The 23378-nt window shown below is 43.9% G+C and overlaps 1 protein-coding gene across 2 annotated transcripts in view; it reads right to left on the reverse strand.

Moving 5' to 3' along the window:
• Positions 1 to 9893: 9893 nt before the first annotated feature.
• The window catches only part of LOC115113605 (CD276 antigen-like), an 86929-nt gene continuing 73444 nt past the window's right edge, over positions 9894 to 23378 (reverse strand). The window contains exon 8 of one of the 2 annotated variants that reach the window (XM_029641421.2): positions 9894 to 10821. The gene's annotated coding sequence lies outside the window, so the exon portion shown is untranslated. Of the gene's footprint in view, positions 10825 to 23378 lie in introns of both variants that reach the window. The other variant, XM_029641420.2, reaches the window with a different exon arrangement.

Below are 23378 nucleotides of genomic sequence, written 5' to 3' on the forward strand. Positions count from 1 at the left end.
ATTGATTAAAAAGTCATATCTAAATCACGGTTAAAGGCCAATCTTATAAACTAATCATTGAATGAACCCACCTGAACTGACTAATTGCTGCAGACAACATAGACAACAACATTTAATTTCACTCCTTATTAGCAGTTCCCCTTTAAAACCACCTCTATCAAATCATAAGACCTGATGTTGACAACTACTATTTTAAGGTTAAATAATAACTGCACAATTAGAGGAGAACTATCTGATTCATTTATTGAAATGGCACCAGGGAAACTAGACTTGAAAAGTGGCGATGACAAATACACAACCTCCGGAGGATAGAGCCATTTAGATTGATATATGCATATTTGGCAGACAATTCCCATGTCAGAAAACAAATTAACCCGCAATCTTCATGAGGTAATTTTTTTGCAGACTAAAGATAACCTTGGGTCGACTCAGAGACCCCCTATTTCAGCAGCATTCAAGATAGTTCTATTCCAATTCTTAGACGGTTGGTGAAGCCTGATAAAACAATGAACCATTAATCATGGCCCGGTTCAGATATGACCAAGAACTACATCCAAGTGGGATATTGAACTACGAAGCCACATTAACTTGAATACCACAGAGCAGAGAGCTCACTGTACAGTAGGTGATGTATCATATATGAAAACAATGTCACACAGAGCAGGCTTGACCTTTACAGCATATCAGTAGGGGTTTGCTCTGTATCCTGTGGGGAAATATCCCCTCTGTATGGCAGAGAAGTATAGGCCGACCACAAAAAAAGGTAGATTAACTATAAAATATGAACAGTCTACATTTCCCCTTTCAATTATATATATGCAGTGCATTCGGAAAGTATTCAGCCCCCTTGACTTTTTTTCCACATTTTGTTACGTTACAGCCTTATTCTAAAATGTATTACATCGTTTTCCCCCCCTTCATCAATCTACACACAATACCCCAAAAATGACAAAGCAAAAACAGGTTTTTAGAATTTTTTGCAAATGTATTAAAACAAAAAAATGGAAATATTACATTTACATAAGTATTCAGATGCTTTCCTCAGTACTTTGTTGAAGCACTTTTGGCAGTGATTACAGCCTCGAGTCTTCTTGGGTATGACGCTGCAAGTTTGGCACACCTGTATTTGGTGAGTTTCTCCCATTTTTCTCTGCAGATCCTCTCAAGCTCTGTCAGGTTGGATGGAGAGCGTTGCTGCACAGCTATTTTCAGGTCTCTCCAGAGATGTTCGATCGGGTTCATGTGCAGGCTCTGGCTGGGCCACTCAAGGACATTCAGAGACTTGTCCTGAAGCCACTCCTGCATTGTCTTGGCTGTGTGTTTAGGGTTGTTGTCCTGTTGGAAGGCAAACCTTTGCCCCAGTCTGAGGTCCTGAGTGCTCTGGAGATGGTTTTCATCAAGGATCTCTCTGTACTTTGCTCCGTTCATCTTTCCCTTGACTATTCTCCCAGTCCTTGCTGCTGAAAAACATCCCCACAGCATGATGCTGCCATTACCATGCTTCACTGAAGAGGGTGCCAGGTTTCCTCCAGACGTGACGCTTGACATTAATTTATTTTATTTAACTAGGCAAGTCAGTTAAGAACAAATTGTTATTTACAATGACAAACTACCCCCATCAAGCCCGGATGATGCTGGGCCAATTGTGCGCCGCCCTATGGGACTCCCAATCACGACCAAATGTGATACAGCCTGGATTCGAACCAGGGACTGTAGTGATGCCTCTTGCACTGAGATGCAGTTCCTTAGACCGCTGCACCACTCGGGAGCCCTAAGAGTTCATTCTTGGTTTCACCAGACCAGAGAATCTTGTTTTTCATGGTCTGAGTCTTTAAGTGCCTTTTGGCAAACTCCAAGCAGACTGTCATGTGCCTTTTACTGAGGAATGGCTTCCGTCGGGTCACTCTACCTTAAAAGGCCTGATTGGTGGAGTGCTGCAGAGATGGTTGTCCTTCTGGAAGGTTCTCCCATCTCCACATTGGAACTCTGGAGCACTCTCAGAGTGACCATCTGGTTCTTGGTCACGTCCCTGACCAAGGCCCTTCTCCCCCGATTACTCAGTTTGGCCAGGCGGCCAGCTCTAGGAAGAGTCTTGTTAGAAGCGATGGAGGCCACTGTTTTCTTGAGGACCGTCAATGCTGCAGAAATGTTTTGGTACCCTTCCCCAGATCTGTGCCTCGACATAAACCTGTCTTGGAACTCTACGGACAATTCCTTCAACCTCACGGCTCGGTTTTTGCTCTGATATGCACTGTCAACTGTGGAACCTTATATAGACAAGTGTATGCATTTCCAAATCATGTCCAATCAAATGAAATTACCACAGGTGGACTCCAATCAAGTTTGAAAAACATCTCAAGGATGATCAATGGAAACAGCATGCACATGAGCTCAATAGCAAAGGGTCTGATTTCTTATGTGAATAAGGTATTTCCGTTTTTGTTTTTTTATGAATTTGAAAAAAACTGTTTTCGCTTTGTCATTATGGGGTATTGCGTGTAGATTGGTGAGGAAAATGTTTTATTTAATCCATTTTATAATAAGGCTGTAGCGTAACAAAATATATATATATATAAATAGCTATTTAGCATTTTCTGAGAACTTTCCTTTTCCACCTCAGTGCAAGATAGAAAAGCTATCATCGCTCTTGGACAAAACAACAACACTGAAAACAAATGGACAAGATGTGGGATGGCACTAGAGGCAAATGGTTCTGAAGTTTGACAGCCCTGTGGCAATTTGTCAGTGTCATTTTCCACAAGCGTCTCTATGCTGTCCCAACAAACATTTCATACAGGAAATAATTCATCTGCATCCAGAAGAAAGGGCGAGGGAGCACCATCGCTGAATTAGCTATGAGATATCTCCTCAATAACTTCTAATCAGACTGCTGCCGTTTCCTCCACTGGAAACAAAAGTAATTACAGTAGATGTGATGGAGGGAAAGAAGGAGACAGCTTCTGCATGCTCAGGACCAGTGTTGAGCTAGCTAGCTAGCTGGCACTGTAGAGCGGAACACTTTAATTAGGGCCAGACTAGCCCAGCACTACTGAATGAGCCTGGCAATAGCACACGCTTCACTTTCTAAAATAAGGCCTGCTGTGCTGCAGTTGTTACTTTTCTTTCTCATTTTCTCCCCCCACCAATGTTGGTCTTGAGATTCACTTCAACGAAAATGCAGAAACACTGTTTGGGGAAAGGCTTGGAATCCTTTATCTTGCCTGGTTTGATGTGATCGTGATGAAGGTAAAATAGTTGATACTAATTACTATTAATTACAAGTTCAGATTCAACTACACAACAATAACAAAACAGAACATTTACAAACTAAAAGCAAGTGGAAATAGGAACAATATGGTAGTGGTGTGGGGGCTGTGCTTTGGCAAAGTGGGTGGGGTTATATCCTTCCTGTTTGGCCCTGTCCGGGGGTGTCCTCGGATGGGGCCACAGTGTCTCCTGACCCCTCCTGTCTCAGCCTCCAGTATTTATGCTGCAGTAGTTTATGTGTCGGGGGGCTAGGGTCAGTTTGTTATATCTGGAGTACTTCTCCTGTCCTATTCGGTGTCCTGTGTGAATCTAAGTGTGCGTTCTCTAATTCTCTCCTTCTCTCTTTCTTTCTCTCTCTCGGAGGACCTGAGCCCTAGGACCATGCCCCAGGACTACCTGACATGATGACTCCTTGCTGTCCCCAGTCCACCTGGCCATGCTGCTGCTCCAGTTTCAACTGGCCTGGGCCCTAGGACCATGTCCCAGGACTACCTGACATGATGACTCCTTGCTGTCCCCAGTCCACCTGGCCATGCTGCTGCTCCAGTTTCAACTGTTCTGCCTTACTATTATTCAACCATGCTGGTCATTTATGAACATTTGAACATCTTGGCCACGTTCTGTTATAATCTCCACCCGGCACAGCCAGAAGAGGACTGGCCACCCCACATATGCTCTCTCTAATTCTCTCTTTCTTTCTCTCTCTCGGAGGACCTGAGCCATAGGACCGTGCCCCAGGACTACCTGACATGATGACTCCTTGCTGTCCCCAGTCCACCTGACTGTGCTGCTGCTCCAGTTTCAACTGTTCTGCCTTATTATTATTCGACCATGCTGGTCATTTATGAACATTTGAACATCTTGGTCATGTTCTGTTATAATCTCTACCCGGCACAGCCAGAAGAGGACTGGCCACCCCACATAGCCTGGTTCCTCTCTAGGTTTCTTCCTAGGTTTTGGCCTTTCTAGGGAGTTTTTCCTAGCCACCGTGCTTTTTCACCTGCATTGTTTGCTGTTTGGGGTTTTAGGCTGGGTTTCTGTACAGCACTTTGAGATATCAGCTGATGTACGAAGGGCTATATAAATAAATTTGTTTTGATTTGATATGATTGTTCATTGTTCAAATAGGGAGGACCAGTGAGTTGAAGTTTACTGGTGGCTACTGTAGTTGAACCAGTTTAGAGTTTAGAGGTGCTGGGTGAACAGATGGCTCCTGTCTGAGTAGGGAGTACTCAGCTGAAGATGACCAATTGATTTGTGTTACTAAGATCTTCAGTGGAGTCACAGCATCACTGAGAATAATGCAATACATCCTGATCTAAAACCAGCGGAGCATTTCTGGAGATATGGAGAAAAGTAGTCGTTGCAATTGATCAAAAAGTCCTGGCCATACATTGTGTTAGGAAAACAACTCGCCAGCCTACAAATAAGTCTACTTGGGTTTTTAGGCCTGTCTAGCTGTTCCATAACCTGTCTGAATGACTATTTATCATGGAAGTAAGCATAGGGTGTTGGACTGTATGCACGGGCCTAGCCCTTATCATGACTCCAAGCGCTACAACATTGGAGTCATTCTACGTCCTTTTTGAATACCTGACGGAATTATTCATGTGTGAAATATCTATAAACAATTTATCCTTGATTGTGATACGTTTTTGGAAACCTTGAACACTCAACTTAACCTAATTATCATCCAAAAAGAATTTTCCAAATACAAAAGATACACTTACTGTTTTACCACATATTTCCAGTGATGTTTTTTGTGTGCAACGGGTTCGAGCCACAGGTTTGTTTTGTTCCCTCCCAAGTTTCTATTTGCTCAGGCAGTGCAACGCAGTGACTTGAAAGTAGAGTTTTCGATGTTCCCGAAACCGTATTGCACGCGGTTATTAGACACGGTTAGACGCAGTTAGACAGAGCGTCGGGACAGCTGTACACATCGGTTACCCACTGTGGTCAATTGTTAAACTGAGAACCCTATGGCTATATGGCATGTTCCTAAGAAGACAGCTTACTTACCAGGATCAAGGGTGAGCTCTGTCCTCTCTAGTCAGCCAGCCCTAGCAGGTTGCAATATTCCTAGATGGTGACCAAAATAATATTAATATATACAAAAAACAAAAAGGAATTCCATAACAAAAAGGTATCAAACAAGTAAGGGAAGACCCTGCTAGGCCAGAAGGCTCCTCAATCCACCTCTCCCTCTGCCATCACCTGCCAATCCCTAGTCTCTCTCTAGACAGAAGTGCCTCCCACAATGTACCAATCTTCTGGTTTACATGCCACTGCCAACGTCACTGATTTATCCGCTTGTTGCTCACATCCCCTGGACACAAAATGGCAGCTAGCAAGATGGAGATCACAGAGGTTATTTTTAATGAGTGCATTCTGCAAATGGCTCATTTGCATCATCTACCTTTACTAAAACAACTGCAAAGAACTTGCCTGCGAACGTTGGTTGCGAATTGCGATGTTCTGGCATGTCTGCCTCGTGATTTGTTGGGGGAGTTGTCTGTCTGAAGAGGGCCTTCCCCGGAACAATTTTTTCAAAATTAACCAAGAGTCTGTCATTAATCCCAGACCCTAGTTATTGCTGTTGCCTAGGGTCTGGGTTTCAGGGATTTGCCAATCCCCAACACATTAACAATCATCACGTCCTGGCTCTCTCAGCACCTGCCCTGGTTGCTGCTGCACCCTTGGGATGGGAGGTGTTCAGTGGTCTACTTAGGGCCTTCAATACTTACTGCTTCTCTATCTCCGTGTGGTGTGAATAACCCAGTTTTATCAGGATCAACAATAATTTTATATCTTACATAAAGACTTAGAAACAGTCACAGAATATCTGGTATGGTTCTGGCATTGTGAAACAGATGAAGTTGTTGTTGGACATACTGACAAGAAAACAAAAGCATCAAATAAAACAAAAGCTTTTGATCTTTACATTTACTGGGATTGAGAGGGACAGTAAAAACACATGACATAAAAGCATACACTTAAAAGGATTTCCCATGGGTGTACTGCTTGGTAGCTAGAGACAAGTGACAGTAATACATTATTTTGATGCTGGATGAAATTGCATGCTTGCCTCAATTATGATATGACATTAACAGTAAAACATCTAGGAAAAGCTTTGATGCATTTATAAAAAATAAAATAAAGATACATCAAAGGGAAATAAAGACAAGCAAATCATCCTATGAGTGACAACTCTGCATTCCCTATGCTTACTTTATCCATGACATGCAATGTGCATTGATAAGGAGTCAAAGTTGGCGTCGGCCGGCCTTTATAAATATGACCTTGCGCCCCTGGTCGTGTCCCTAATGTAACATAGCTACAAACATTTATGTTGATACATGAATACGCTCTTATTTCATTAGAAGCCAAACATGCTCAATGGAACATGGGCCTATTTGACAAATTAGCTGATGCAATTGTTTGAAGTTGAAATATATATGAGGGTTTTTAAATGTAGAAAAAAAGACGTATGCATGAGTACAGATTCAGAACAACTGAGACACATTTCATATGAACCGATATTTAGTGGCCAACTGGAAACAGTATAACGTGTTCATTGGCATAGTTTTTGCTGAGCATGTAAAACCCCTGACAGCTGAAATCTGTCACTTATCTCCCTCTTAGAATGGCTGTCTTTACAGAGACCACACCTTTGGAACATGAATGCCACAACAAATCGGGACATTATTACGATTCCACGTCCTTGTCAGAGAACAAATGCCTCATTTCATAATACTCTCAGATCAAAATAAAATTAAATAATGGCAGTTTTGCTGCATTTAACAATTGTCATCTCTGTTGGTGCTTCATCCTTCCATCCCTGTCCTCTAAAAATGAGGCTCTGTCATCTGTCTTCTGTAAAGCCTAGTGTCAACAGCACACATCCAGTAAGCCTGCTTACCATTCAGAGGGGAACAGAGTAGTGTTAGCGATTCACAGGTGCTTTCAAACTTGTTTTCCTTCCCAGCATGATTACATACTCTTGAGGAATTTTTATCTGAGCCTCTATTGAAACGGTTTTGTCCTTCAAGATATCCTGGTCTGGAGGTAAAACACTAAGAAAGAACAAACTTTCCCTTTTGAAAATGAAAACAATAACAGCCTCTCTTCTATGTGAGCGTTCGGTAAACGGTGGAGTACCAATCTATCCCTTGTGTGACCTGATCACCTTTCAAATGACAACAACATTGATCTACTGTGACAGTACAATTCAGGGGGAAGCGTTGCAACATAAACATGCTTTCAAAACTTGTTTTCATGTTTTGATTGATGAGCAGCGTTTTCGATTTGGTATTTTTGCCCATCTGTTCCTCAGAGCTGTCAATGTCTTGACAATCCTGACAGTTTTCTCCATGCTGACTTATTTCCTAAAAGATGTAGAGGTCCAAGGGACGTTGATGTGTAATGTTTCTCCTTTTCAAGTCCTATTACACTTTTGAATAAATGTACCTCTCTGTCATAAATAATTACCCAGATAATCAAAACTATCAAATCAAATTAAATCATAACTATTAAGTCTGTCCAAAAACACAGGATTAAACTATGACTGGATAGTCAACATTGGCTTTTGGAAATGAATCTTCACAAATAGTTGAATGGTGTGTTTTTCTCTGTCTAGCGGTGGGTATATCACCCTGGAGCATGGCTGCTACCAGTAGTTCTTCATCTATTATTGACTATATTGCACTTTTTAAGCACCATGTGCTAAAGTTTCAAAGACACTTCTCTCGTCCCTTGGTTACCAACGGCTGTTTTATTGATTGCTTTCTTTCTCCATACTAAATACACAACTCAACCCCTCTGGCGAGAAGAGAACTATACCGTTTCAAATGTCTGCTGGGAGTTTTTCTCCATTGCTCAACAAACTGTGATATTCAGGTTAACTTTCCACTTATTCCAAACAACACAATAGAACAAACAATCTGGCTACAGACTCCGGACTCTAGAATAGCATTTGACGCAAATGTTTTTACAGAGAGTCATCTTGATTTGAAAGTGTCTCTACAGTACAGGACCCTCTGGGCACAGACGTCAGTTCAATGTCTAGCATTGATTTACATTTGGTTGAGTTGTTTAACTAATGTGAATTCAATGTGAAATCAACAACAAAAAAATCACAATGTCATTCTATTTCTGTTAAAAATTGGGTTATGGGAGGACTCTTTGCTAATCAAATTAGTTGTCCACGTTGATACAATGTCATCACTTTGATTATTTTGCTTGAAACAGCATTGGTTCAACCAGTTTTTGCCCTGTGGGGTAGCTTCTCTGTTGGCACATTCAAAGAAACCTACTTCCCAATGAAAAGAGTCCCTAATCTGACATGATGAGTTATATAGTTGAGGACTGGGAATCTGCATCAATATGAAGGGAAGTGGATCGTTTATAGGGCTAACAAGCCATTCTGATTGCCAAAAATCACAAAATCTACAGAGTGGAAGTGAAAGTGATTTGAAATTACAGCATTGTGCTATGCGTGACAGTCTTCCAAATGAATGAGGGTTCAGTGTTTGGTCCACTTGTCTCGCTAGAATGATGATTTCAATCTGAAGGTGCAGCAACAGTGTCTTAAGAAGCAGTCAGTGACAGGACCAGTCATTGAGTCTGGTGAAGAGTTCATGCTCCCATCTCAGCTTGATGGAATTGATGGGAGAAAACCTACAGAGACATTGAAGTCTGAAGACGTTTGTATGACATATTTTAAAAAATGTACGAGTTTGGTTTCAGTTTCCCCTGTTCGCTACTCATTCTAGCACAGTAATCCCCACATGCCATCCGCCCCCTATTCCTCACCTGTAAGATTTAGAACTCCTTGCAGACATCCTGAATTTAGGGAGGCCAGGCAACATAGTATAGATTTTGAAGTAGAAACTGTTTAAAGGCTGACATTTTCTTTCTTAAATCCCATGACATTTCCTCCCTGCGTGTCACTCCCAGAATGAGAGTGACACGGAGAGGGGGCAACCAAATAAACCCATCCTAGGGGCCGAAGCCACTAATCTGTCATTTAATTTCAAGCGGGTGTCTGGGCCATGAGGACACATGGCAAGGTCAAGGGCTACTGTACAGAGAGCGAGAGAGAGATGTGGATTTGGAAGCACAGCCTTGGGTTTGATCAACAGCTTCATCCAGCTTAGAGGGAATAGTGATGGGCTTGGGGTGTGGGTTGAGGTGGGGTGGCTTCTCAGAGAAAGCCAGCCTGTCTTTTACACCAACCCAACCGCAGCCACTTATTTCACACACGACAGTAACAAATACTCCTGGAGGAAATTCATTATTCAAAACAACTAAGATGTTTGGGATGACTAAGCATCTGCAAATCCCTAAGAACGTGAGAGCATAACTGGAAATGTAACACGTCTGGCTAGATCTGCATGTAAATGAAAGATTTGTATTACTTTTCACCATTATTCTTGTTTTCCTCATTATGTAGAGGAGTGTCGTCTGAGATAAATCAGCTCGAATGGAACAGTGGAGGTATGAATTGTGAGCAGTGTGGCTAATCCCATGGGTAAGGAGATATGTGTAATAGAGTGGACCTTGTTATCCATGAACACACATGCAGTGACCCTGGGAATGGACGCAATAATTACCAGTGACCGCTCGGGAACATTTTCACCATGTCTCTTTAATGCGAATCGGCACTGGGTTGTTTTATGGACAGCTTTGGCATTGATATGCACATGGACATTTGGCACAAGGACTTGGCACAAGGACTCGAGTACCTGTATACTGTAACAGAACCTATACCATCACCCACCCACCCTTCCAGCCTCCATCTTGAATTCATAAAACATTCCACCTTGGCAGATAATAGTAGCTGAGAAGAGTCCATGTTCATTAAAAACCTTACATATAACGCTGCTGTCAGGTCAGTGAGAGAACCAGGGTGTATCCCATGCACCATTTGCAGTTTGTTCGAGCTTAGCTGGCATTCAATTTCAATTCCTCCAAGTTATTGAATATATGAGAGCGGTAGACACTGACAGGTACAAGTTACTCCACGGGCAACCATTAATTAGTGAGTCGAGGAGTAAATGGAGAACTACACAGCTACACTCCGTCTCTGGCAGGCAGACAGCTACGGAGACACCGATGGCAGCCTCAGCTGGGTCATCTCTTAAGCTGCTCACTTCCTATTAGAAATGAGATCCTGGGTCTCTCAAACTTCCTACCTCGATACACAGGGAGCCTGTCACATCCAATGGCGTTCAAGTGGAGTTTCTCTCTAGCATATTGCATAGAAATGAATACGACTCCACATCAGTATTCATATACTGCAGCAGTCTTCGTTAACTGAAAGAGTAGCAGGGGAAGGGAAATACATAGTGCTGTAATAGGATATGATGGGTTTATGTCTTTTTGAAACCCAGGAGGAAGTGGTCCTGTAGGGATGGGTATGATGGACTCATCATCAGCTCAGTAAGGCCTGGACACTGTGTGGGTAAGAGACAGTGGAACCAGTCTCTCCGTCGACGGATAGGTGTAGTGGGATTAAATACCAGACTCATCGCTGTCTCACCGTCTGCCTCCTCACTTCTGAAATGAAAAAAGGATTGTGTTAGAGAGAAGGAGGTTGTCCGACCAAAACCTTATGGGGAATTGTGCTGTGGAGAAAAAACATTACCGAGACATTTTCTTATTCCAACAGGACAATATTACAGTTAGTTCCTTTTGATTAGACTGCAACATCTCAGTCTTTATCCAGTTGACCTGTTTTCCATATGACAGCTACCTCTTCTAAAGTTTTAAGGAAGTCTGCCCACTCCGGTCCCAATAGAACCCTCCACACAACCGCTAATGCTACCACAGCAAATGAAACTGCTCTCCCTGAATCATTAAACTGGTTGGAAAATTAACTCAGACACACAGGGTTTAATGTCACACATGAAGCTCTCCTAGTTTAAGATTTTAAAAAGCAATATGTAGCGGGGTATAACCGTAGAGCAGTGGTCACCAAACTACGGCCCGCGGGCCGGATACGGCCCGTCAGCACATTTGGCCCGGCCCTCTGAACAATACCAGAGACGCTATCGAATTTTTTTCCTATTTGGCCTCCAGAAAAAAAATCCTAGGCCCGGCCCTGTCAAAGAGAGAACGGAATAATGGCGAAAAGGTTAGGTAAGAGAAAAATTGATTCAGAATGCAGGGTATTTAACCTGCAGTGGACAAACTATTTTTTTTTTGTTCAATGCAAAGAAAAGGCTGTTTGTCTCATCTGTCAAGAGACGGTGGCGGTATTCAAAGAATACAATCTTCGCCGACACTATGAATCCCGTCACAAAGACAAGTACGATAGCTTGCAAGGCCAAATACAAGCAGACAAACTCTCAAAGCTAAAAAGTGGACTACTATCTCAGCAGAATACATTTGTACGCCAAGCTCAGCTGAACCAGGCATCCGTTCGGGCCAGCTTTCGGGTTGCTAAACTGATAGCAAGAAGCGGTAAGCCTTTCACTGACGGAGAGTTTGTTAAGAAATGTATGGATGCTGTCGCGGAGGAGGTGTGTCCCGAGAAGAAAGATGCATTTAATGCCGTAAGTCTGTCGGCGAGTACAATCACCAGACGCGTTGAAGAAATCGGGAGTAATGTATATGCCCAGCTGCAGCAGAAGACGAAAGAATTTGACTTTTTTTCATTAGCACTGGATGAGAGCACGGACGTGCAAGACACAGCGCAACTGCTCATTTTTATTCGTGGAGTTAGCGCAAACTTTGAGATATGCGAGGAGCTGGCAGCCCTCCAAAGTCTCAAAGACCCTACAACGGGAGAGGATATTTTTGACAAAGTGTGCCAAACCATGGAGAAGTTGGACCTGGACTGGTCAAAGCTAGCTAGCATCACGACTGACGGGGCTCCTAGCATGGTGGGCGAAACTCGCGGTCTAATAGGACGCATGAACCGGGAGTTGGAAAAAAGGGGTCTCACCGCCCCGCTACGAGTCCACTGCCTAATTCACCAGCAAGCACTGTGCTGCAAAGTGTTGAAGTGGGATTCTGTAATGAAGGTTGTGGTGTCGTGCATAAACTTCATCAGAGCAAAGGGACTTAAACACAGGCAGTTCCAAGAATTCCTGTCTGAACTGGAGTTTACGCATGGAGATGTGCTGTACTACACAGAGGTCCGATGGCTGAGCCGGGGCAGAGTTTTGAGGCGTTTTTACGAGCTGCTACCCGAAATTAACGCATTTCTTCATTTAAAAGACAAAACGGTCCAAGAGCTGATCGACCCAGAATGGAAATGGCACCTCGCATTTTTAACAGACGTGACAGAAATACTTAACAGCCTTAACTTGCAGCTACAAGGCGAGGGGAAACTCATTTGCGACATGTATTCACACATAAAAGCATTTGAGGTGAAATTAGCGCTGCTTTTGGAACAAGTGAAAAAGCGCAACTTCGTCCATCTTCCTGCTACCCAAAACCTGTCGACAGAGAACCCAGCGGTCCCGTTCCCAGCTGAAAAGTGCGTGGAAGCACTGGAAATGCTGAAGGCGGAGTTCGGTGTGCGATTCAGTGAACTACATGTTCATGCAAAAGAAATCCGTCTTTTTCAGAACCCCTTTGTTGCCGACATTGATGAAGCCCAGCCTTCATATCAGTTTGAGTTGGCTGAGTTACATGAACTGTGATGTTCTGAAAGACGCATTCAAGCCCAACAGTCTCATTGACTTCTATGCCGCCTCCCAAACGACACATATCCAAACATCAAAAAACACGCAATGAAAATGTCCACAGTTTTTGGCAGCACGTATATCTGCGAGAAAACCTTTTCTCGCATGAAACTGCTGAAAACCCTGATGAGATCAAGATTGACAGATGAACATTTGCATCAGTGCTTGAGACTGGCTGTAACTAGAATGGAACCTGATATTCAACTTCTCACCAGCCAGATGCAGGCCCACAGTTCACACTGATGAACATACATAGGTAAGCTCACTTTTCTGACTTGAATGAGTCATTCTGAGCATAAACAAATATAATCATAATAAAATCTACTGGGATAAAATCCATCTTTACAACCATACTGGTAGTGAAATGTATTGTGCTGTGTAGGTGCTGTATCACTTAGTTCAGTTTCTCAACCTGCTTCTTTTGTGGTTTTCACAGGGAAGTTGATGAGAGAGAGCTGCAAACAGCGGTGTCTACAAGCCTACTGGAACCTACAAAAGGATTATAAGGAAGGAACACAAGAACTTTAAGAGACTGCTCATATGTGTCAGAGAGATTCTGCTCTGACAACTGAGCTGAACTTTTATCTGTTAAGATTGTGCATGGCACGACAGAAAGTTAATGTTCCATGGCTTTTTTTTCTATGAAGAACGCAGAGAGAGTTATTTAGTTATTATTTATTTCCTGTTTTTTCTGTGAAGAACTCAGAGAGGGTTATTTAGTTATTATTTATTTCATTAATAGTGTTATTATTTGTTTCCTGACTTTTTTTCTGTAAAGAACCTGGAAAGGGTTATTTGGTTATGTGTGGCTTTCTGGAAAACAATAAATTTTTTAAGCTCCCCTACGATCGTCACACTTTTTCTGTTACAAACTGACACCGGCCCCCCATCAGAGAAGGGAAAAGTTATGTGGCCCTCACAGGAAAAAGTTTGGGGACCCCTGCCGTAGAGGTTCAGGTTAGATATGTAATTATAGTGCATCACCCATAGCTACCTGAAACCTACTGCTCTGGATTTCCAATTGAAAAGAAAATATACAAGAAATATAATATTTACATTTTTCAGTAAAATAATAATTTAAAGATGCACGTGAAAGGAAATATATTAAAACACAAAGTTTGAGGTAGAGGAATACTTTATGCATTATGACATTTTGCAGTAGCCTACATGCTCTGTGTTCCAGAAAGGCTTCATCTCTACTTCCTGTCCAAACCTGTCATGCTTATAAAGCTCCGTTTGATTCTGATCTGACTCGAAGGACTGAGATTGCAGACCGTCAGCAGATGCAATATTCTCAAGCGTGTGGTGAATACTGTCTTGGTCACTTTGGCTGCTGCCACTGTTTGGAAACCTCTCTATCAGTTCTTAATCATTACATCTTGTTCCCTTATTGGATCTGTGGCACGTGAGATACAGTTGAAGTCGGAAGTTTACATATACCTTAGCCAAATATATTTAAACTCAGTTCTTCACAATTCTTGACATTTAATCCTAGTAGAAATTCCATGTCTTAGGTCAGTTAGGATCACCACTTTATTTTAATAATGTGAAATGTCAGAATAATAGTAGAGAATTATTTATTTCAGCTTTTATTTCTTTCATCACAATCCCAGTGGGTCAAAAGTTTTTGGATGAATTTTGGCCCATTACTCCTGACAGAGCTGGTATAACTGAGTCAGGTTTGTAGGCCTCCTTTCTCGCACACATCTTTTCAGTTCTGCCAACAAACTTTCTATAGGATTGAGGTCAGGGCTTTGTGATGGCCACTCCAATACCTTGACTTTGTTGTCCTTAAGCCATTTTGCCACAACTTTGGAAGTATGCTTGGGGTCCTTGTCCATTTGGAAGACCAGTTTGATATAACTTCCTGACTGATGTCTTGAGATGTTGCTTCAATACATCCACATCATTTCCCCTCATGAAGACATATATATTGTGAAGTGCACCAGTCTCTCCTGCAGCAAAGCACCCCCACAACATAATGCTGCCACCCCCGTGCTTCACGGTTGGAATGGTGTGTTTCGGCTTGCAAGCCTTCCCCTTTTTCCTCCAAACATAACAAAAAGTACAATCTTTGTCCCCATGTGCAGTTGCAAACCATAGTCTGGCTTTTTATAGTGGTTTTGGAGCAGTGGCTTCTTCCTTGCTGAGCGGCATTTCAGGTTATGTCGATATAGGACTCGTTTGACTATGGATATAGATACTTTTGTACCTGTTTCCTCCAGCATCTTCACAAGGTCCTTTGCTGTTGTTCTGGGATTGATTTGCACTTTTTGCACCAAAGTACGTTCATCTCTAGGAGACATTACATTTACATTTAAGGCATTTAGCAGACGCTCTTATCCAGAGCGACTTACAAATTGGTGCATTCACCTTATGACATCCAGTGGAACAGTAGTGCATCTAAATCTTTTAAGGGGGGTGAGAGGGATTACTTTATCCTATCCTAGGTATTCCTTAAAGAGGTGGGGTTTCAGGTGTCTCCGGAAGGTGGTGATTGACTCCGCTGTCCTGGCGTCGTGAGGGAGTTTGTTCCACCATTGGGGGGCCAGAGCAGCGAACAGTTTTGACTGGGCTGAGCGGGAACTGTACTTCCTCAGTGGTAGGGAGGCGAGCAGGCCAGAGGTGGATGAACGCAGTGCCCTTGTTTGGGTGTAGGGCCTGATCAGAGCCTGGAGGTACTGAGGTGCCGTTCCCCTCACAGCTCCGTAGGCAAGCACCATGGTCTTGTAGCGGATGCGAGCTTCAACTGGAAGCCAGTGGAGAGAGTGGAGGAGCGGGGTGACGTGAGAGAACTTGGGAAGGTTGAACACCAGACGGGCTGCGGCGTTCTGGATGAGTTGTAGGGGTTTAATGGCACAGGCGGGGAGCCCAGCCAACAGCGAGTTGCAGTAATCCAGACGGGAGATGACAAGTGCCTGGATTAGGACCTGCGCCGCTTCCTGTGTGAGGCAGGGTCGTACTCTGCGGATGTTGTAGAGCATGAACCTACAGGAACGGGCCACCGCCTTGATGTTAGTTGAGAACGACAGGGTGTTGTCCAGGATCTTAGCGCTCTGGGAGGAGGACACAATGGAGTTGTCAACCGTGATGGCGAGATCATGGAACGGGCAGTCCTTCCCCGGGAGGAAGAGCAGCTCCGTCTTGCCGAGGTTCAGCTTGAGGTGGTGATCCATCATCCACACTGATATGTCTGCCAGACATGCAGAGATGCGATTCGCCACCTGGTCATCAGAAGGGGGAAAGGAGAAGATTAATTGTGTGTCGTCTGCATAGCAATGATAGGAGAGACCATGTGAGGTTATGACAGAGCCAAGTGTCTTGGTGTATAGCGAGAATAGGAGAGGGCCTAGAACAGAGCCCTGGGGGACACCAGTGGTGAGAGCACGTGGTGTGGAGACGGATTCTCGCCATGCCACCTGGTAGGAGCGACCTGTCAGATAGGACGCAATCCAAGCGTGGGCCGCGCCTGGAGATGCCCAACTCGGAGAGGGTGGAGAGGAGGATCTGATGGTTCACAGTATCGAAGGCAGCCGATAGGTCTAGAAGGATGAGAGCAGAGGAGAGAGAGCTAGCTTTAGCAGTGCGGAGCGCCTCCATGATACAGAGAAGAGCAGTCTCAGTTGAATGACTAGTCTTGAAACCTGACTGATTTGGATCAAGAAGGTCATTCTGAGAGAGATAGCGGGAGAGCTGGCCAAGGACGGCACGTTCAAGAGTTTTGGAGAGAAAAGAAAGAAGGGATACTGGTCTGTAGTTGTTGACATCGGAGGGATCGAGTGTAGGTTTTTTCAGAAGGGGTGCAACTCTCGCTCTCTTGAAGACGGAAGGGACGTAGCCAGCGGTCAGGGATGAGTTGATGAGCGAGGTGAGGTAAGGGAGAAGGTCTCCGGAAATGGTCTGGAGAAGAGAGGAGGGGATAGGGTCAAGCGGGCAGGTTGTTGGGCGGCCGGCCGTCACAAGACGCAAGATTTCATCTGGAGAGAGAGGGGAGAAAGAGGTCAGAGCAGAGGGTAGGGCAGTGTGAGCAGAACCAGCGGTGTCGTTTGACTTAGCAAACGAGGATCGGATGTCGTCGACCTTCTTTTCAAAATGGTTGACGAAGTCATCTGCAGAGAGGGAGGAGGGGGAGGGGGAGGAGGATTCAGGAGGGAGGAGAAGGTGGCAAAGAGCTTCCTAGGGTTAGAGGCAGATGCTTGGAATTTAGAGTGGTAGAAAGTGGCTTTAGCAGCAGAGAGAGAAGAGGAAAATGTAGAGAGGAGGGTGTGAAAGGATGCCAGGTCCGCAGGGAGGCGAGTTTTCCTCCATTTCCGCTCGGCTGCCCGGAGCCCTGTTCTGTGAGCTCGCAATGAGTCGTTGAGCCGCGGAGCGGGAGGGGAGGACCGAGCCGGCCTGGAGGATAGGGGACATAGAGAGTCAAAGGATGCAGAAAGGGAGGAGAGGAGGGTTGAGGAGGCAGAATCAGGAGATAGGTTGGAGAAGGTTTGAGCAGAGGGAAGAGATGATAGGATGGAAGAGGAGAGAGTAGCGGGAGAGAGAGCGAAGGTTGGGACGGCGCGATACCATCCGAGTAGGGGCAGTGTGGGAAGTGTTGGATGAGAGCGAGAGGGAAAAGGATACAAGGTAGTGGTCGGAGACTTGGAGGGAGTTGCAATGAGGTTAGTGGAAGAACAGCATCTAGTAAAGATGAGGTCGAGCGTATTTCCTGCCTTGTGAGTAGGGGGAAGGTGAGAGGGTGAGGTCAAAAGAGGAGAGGAGTGGAAAGAAGGAGGCAGAGAGGAATGAGTCAAAGGTAGACGTGGGCAGGTTAAAGTCGCCCAGAACTGTGAGAGGTGAGCCGTCCTCAGGAAAGGAGCTTATCAAGGCATCAAGCTCATTGATGAACTCTCCGAGGGAACCTGGAGGGCGATAAATGATAAGGATGTTAAGCTTGAAAGGGCTGGTAACTGTGACAGCATGGAATTCAAAGGAGGCGATAGACAGATGGGTAAGGGAGAAAGAGAGAATGACCACTTGGGAGAGATGAGGATCCCGGTGCCACCACCCCGCTGACCAGAAGCTCTCGGGGTGTGCGAGAACACGTGGGCAGACGAAGAGAGAGCAGTAGGAGTAGCAGTGTTGTCTGTGGTGATCCATGTTTCCGTCAGTGCCAAGAAGTCGAGGGACTGGAGAGTGGCATAGGCTGAGATGAACTCTGCCTTGTTGGCCGCAGATCGGCAGTTCCAGAGGCTACCGGAGACCTGGAACTCCACGTGGGTCGTGCGCGCTGGGACCACCAGATTAGGGTGGCCGCGGCCACGCGGTGTGGAGCGTTTGTATGGTCTGTGCAGAGAGGAGAGAACAGGGATAGACAGACACATAGTTGACAGGCTACACAAGAGGTTACGCTAATGCAAAGGAGATTGGAATGACAAGTGGACTACACGTCTCGAGTGTTCAGAAAGTTAAGCTTACGTAGCAAGAATCTTATTGACTAAAATGATTAAAATGATACAGTACTGCTGAAGTAGGCTAGCTGGCAGAGGCTGCGTTGTTGACTATGTAGGCTAGCTGGCAGTGGCTGCGTTGTTGACACTACACTAATCAAGTCGTTCCGTTGAGTGTAATAGTTTCTACTGTGCTGCTATTCGGGGCTAGCTAGCAGTGTTGATTACGTTACGTTGCGTTAAAAGAACGACAATAGCTGGCTAGCTAACCTAGGAAATCGCTCTAGACTACACAATTATCTTTGATACAAAGACGGCTATGTAGCTAGCTATGTAGCTAGCTACGATCAAACAAATCAAGCCGTTGTACTGTAATGAAATGAAATGAAAAATGTGATACTACCTGTGGAGCGAAGCGAAATGCGACCGGATTGTTGAGTGCGGAAGTTCTGTTCGGTAGACGTTGGCTAGCTGTTGGCTAGCTAGCAGTGTCTCCTACGTTAAGGACGACAAATAGCTGGCTAGCTAACCTCGGTAAATTAAGATAATCACTCTAAAACTACACACTCTAAACTACACAATTATCTTGGATACGAAGACAGCAAAGACAACTATGTAGCTAGCTAACACTACACTAATCAAGTCGTTCAGTTGAGTGTAATAGTTGTGCTGCTAATCGGTAGACGGTGGACGTTAGCTAGCTGGCTAGCTGCAGGGCAGATAGCAGCGTAGACTGCGTTAGGACGACGAAATACGATAATTACGCAATTATCTATGATACAAAGACGGCTATGTAGCTAGCTAAGAAGAAATTGCTAAGATTAGACAAATCAAACCGTTGTACTATAATGAAATGTAATGAAATGTAATACTACCTGCGGACCGAGTGCAGATGCGACCGCTCGGCTCCAACCCGGAAGTCAGACAGAGACAGAATGAGTCTTCTTCCTGAGCGGTATGACGGCTGCGTGGTCCCATGGTGTTTACACTTGCATACTATTGTCTGTACAGATGAACGTCGTACCTTCAGGCATTTGGAAATTGCTCCCAAGGATGAACCAGACTTGTGGAGGTCTACCATTTTTTCCCCTGAGGTCTTGTCTGATTTCTTTTGATTTTCCCATTGTGTCAAGCAAAGAGGCACTGTGTTTGAAGATAGGCCTTGAAATACATCCACTGGTACACTTCCAATTGACTCAAACGACGTCAATTAGCCTATCAGAAGCTTCGAAAGCCATGACATAATTTTCTGGAACTTTCCTAGCTGTTTAAAAGCACAGTCAACTTAGTGTATGTAAACTTCTGATCCACTGGAATTGTGATACAGTGAATTATAAGTGAAATAATCTGTCTGTAAAGAATTGTTGGAAAAATGACTTGTGTCATGCACAAAGTAGATGTCCTAACCGACTTGCCAAAACTATAGTTTGTTAACAATACATGTGTGGAGTGGTTGAAAGACGAGTTTTAATGACTCCAACCTAAGTGTATGGAAACTTCCGGCTTCAACTGTATCTCTAGAAAGCGGAGAAACTGTAAATAAACCAACAGAGACGACTTGATGAATTATATAAGTCAAAAGAAGTCAGACGGAGTCCTGCCAGTTTCCTAGAGGTCTCTGTAAACTCGGTGGCTCTGGATATCCATATGGATCAAACAGCAGCCCTCCATTTGAAAACTAACTCCAGTTCCCACTTTCCTTGCCTCCTCTCAGAGGGCAGTGCAGCTTGCCTCCTAATCCATCAAACAAATGAACACAACACAATATTTTCACACCTGCATGCTCTCATCGGATTCAAATCTACTTTTGGATATTCCCAATTTGGAAATGCATGATGTGTGTGTTCAAACAGGGGGTCATTCTAATTAAGTCCAGGACAGCAGCGTCCTGAAATGAATTTCAGAAATGAAACACCACCCCAGACCTTTACCAAAGGCTATAGAGATTGTTTGGCTGTACAGTTGAAGTCAGAAGTTTACATATACCTTAGCCAGATACATTTAAACTCAGTTTTTCACAATTCTTGACATTTTATCCTAGTAACAATTCCCCATCTTAGGTCAGTTAGGATTACTACTTTATTTTAAGAATGTGAAATGTCAGAATAATAGTAGAGAGAATTATTTATTTCAGCTTTTATTTCTTTCATCACATTCCCACTGGGTCAGAAGTTTACATGCAATCATTTAGTATTTGGTAGCATTGTCTTTAAATTGTTTAACATGGGTCAAACATTTCGAGTAGCCTTCCACAAGCTTCCCACAATAAGTTGGGTGAATTTTGGCCCATTCCTCCTAACAGAGCTGATGTAACTGAGTCAGGTTTCTATGCCTCCTTGCTCGCACAAGCTTTTTCAGTTCTGCCCACAAACTTTCTATATGAATATAGATACTTTTGTACCCGTTTCCTCCAGCATCTTCACAAGGTCCTTTGCTGTTGTTCTGGGATTGATTTGCACTTTTCACACCAAAGTACGTTCATCTCTAGGAGACAGAGCGCGTCTCCTCCCTGAGCTGAATGACAGTTGCGTGGTCCCATGGTGTTTATACTTGCGTACTATTGTTTGTACAGATGAAAATGGTACCTTCAGGTGTTTGGAAATTGCTCCCAAGGATGAACCAGACTTGTGAAGGTCTACAATTTTTTTTCTGAGGTCTTGGCTGATTTCTTTTGATTTTCCCATGATGTCAAGCAAAGAGGCACTGAGTTTGAAGGTAGGCCTTGAAATACATCCACATGTACACCTCCAATTGACTCAAATGATGTCAATTAGCCTATCAGAAGCTTCTGAAGCCATGACATCATTTTCTGGAATTTTCCAAGCTGTTTAACGTCACAGTCAACTTAGTGTATGTAAACTTCTGACCCACTGGAATTGTGATACAATGAATTTTAAGTGAAGTAATCTGTCTGTAAACAATTGTTGGAAAAATGACTTGTGTCATGCACAAAGTAGATGTCCTTACCGACTTGCTAAAACTATAGTTTGTTAACAAGAAATTAGTTTTAATGACTCCCACCTAAGTGTATGTAAACTTCCGACTTCAACTGTATATGCGACACACACATACACTAAAAAAACCTCATATCTTCACGTCAGACTCCTGACTGAATAGACTGGGAATTTAACACAGACGATCCAAACTTCGCTCTATCCAAGAGCTCCAGCAGACAGACATCAGGAGGACAGAACCATCCTATCCCACTTCTTCTTAGCAGGTTGAGACGCTGCATGCTGACGGACAGTTTCATTTACAGCCAGTGCAGGGGATTGCACACTAATTTACTCAGGCTATAGGAGACTGTTTCTTGAAAGCAGCAGAGTGCCGGGTTCATTCTAATGAACCACTGTAAATCCACACGGCACGCATTTCAGCCCTCATTTGCATTGAAATGGAAGTGCCATATTTCATTCTCTTCCTTGGTAACCTTCCACCACTTATTTATATATTTGGAGAACCCTGTACAGGGAGCCACGGGCACACTGTTTTCAGACATTGATGTAAATGACAACAATCTGAGTCATTATCAGAGAACAACTCCATGTGGGGGATGCTGACATCAACACAGACATTTCCAGAAGTCAATATGCAGCTTTGGAGAGAACTTAAACCTGACAAGGTAGGACAGGTTTCCCATAAGGCATTATGAAATACACAGAGTCCTTATAAAGATGCTCTACCTAGGTCTTATCTACTTCATTTATTCAACACTTCATTTGTCTCATTTGTCTAAATGCATGTGGTATATGCATTGTAACACTGCTGGTGGCAAGCACACCATGATGAATTATTACAGACATGACAATGATAAATAGTACTCGGAGAAAACCTTTCCGTCATACCCTCTGAGACGTCACAGTCACAGATTCAGTGACTGTCACCTCAATGCAGCGTCATACATCACACACACGCCAAATAAATGTCATATGTACCTTTCCCCATATTTTTATTATGTGGTGTGATTTCCCCCCTCCAATTTCCTCCAAGCCCCCCTGGTGTTAATTATCAGGCTTCTTTCCCCTAGAGCAGCACAGAGCTGTGGAAGTGCATTAATCTTGATTCTCCACTCCAGTACAAAGCCTTGTTTGAAGAGACTCCTGTGGAAAGCCCCAAAGGCGGAGTGATTCAGAGTCAGAAGAAGAGAGAGGAGAGGGAGAAAAGAAAAGAGTTGCAGATCGCTCTGTGTTTACACTGGGAAACTTGGCCGCCTGGCAAAGCAGCATACAAACCATTCACCCCCTTCTTCCTCAGCGTTATAATCATCATCTGTATGATGAATATCAAGCTGTGCGTCTGTGATGACATCAGACGGGACCATGGGCTGTTATGATTTATTGATTTGGTCTGTAGTGGAGTAATGAGGTCACTTTCATGTCATCATCCCATTCCCACTCAGTGGACTGATGGCTGCTGAGTGGACCTGTCGGTGTGTTCTGGGGACTAACTAGGAGCTCTACAATTAAATGTGACCCCATTTTATGTTCCACATTTTCTCTCCATCCATGTAATTGAATGGTCTGCTCTCATTGCTGTAGTGTAATTAAAAGGTTTTCAAAACATGTTCCTTCGTTAAAAATGTAGTATATAGTGAAACTTGGATCCAGTGCAGCTAGTACTTGGTGGCAAATCAATGTTAGTGAATTTTTGAGGCTACTATACTGTTCTGCAGCTGCAGGGCTGCTGCTGTCTGGTCACTCTGCTCCCTCTCATCTAATATGTCATCCACATCACTGCACAGATACAGACAGAGACAGCAGCACACTCTCTGACAGACACGTCTATCGCCCTCACCAAGGATTTTATCTTTAATTAACACAGGTCAATCCAGATATTTCCGCCAACGGAAAGACAGAGATTGTATTATGATTTCCATGACAGGAAGTTGATTTAAGCCTGTGTCGGGTCGAATAATCATTAATTGCACTGTCATCACTGTGGCTGAGTGACAGAATTCATGAGAGCTCATTCATTTAAACAGTCACAGTGTCTA

The sequence above is a fragment of the Oncorhynchus nerka genome, linkage group LG28 (assembly GCF_034236695.1).
Source record: "Oncorhynchus nerka isolate Pitt River linkage group LG28, Oner_Uvic_2.0, whole genome shotgun sequence".
Lineage (NCBI taxonomy): Eukaryota > Metazoa > Chordata > Actinopteri > Salmoniformes > Salmonidae > Oncorhynchus > Oncorhynchus nerka.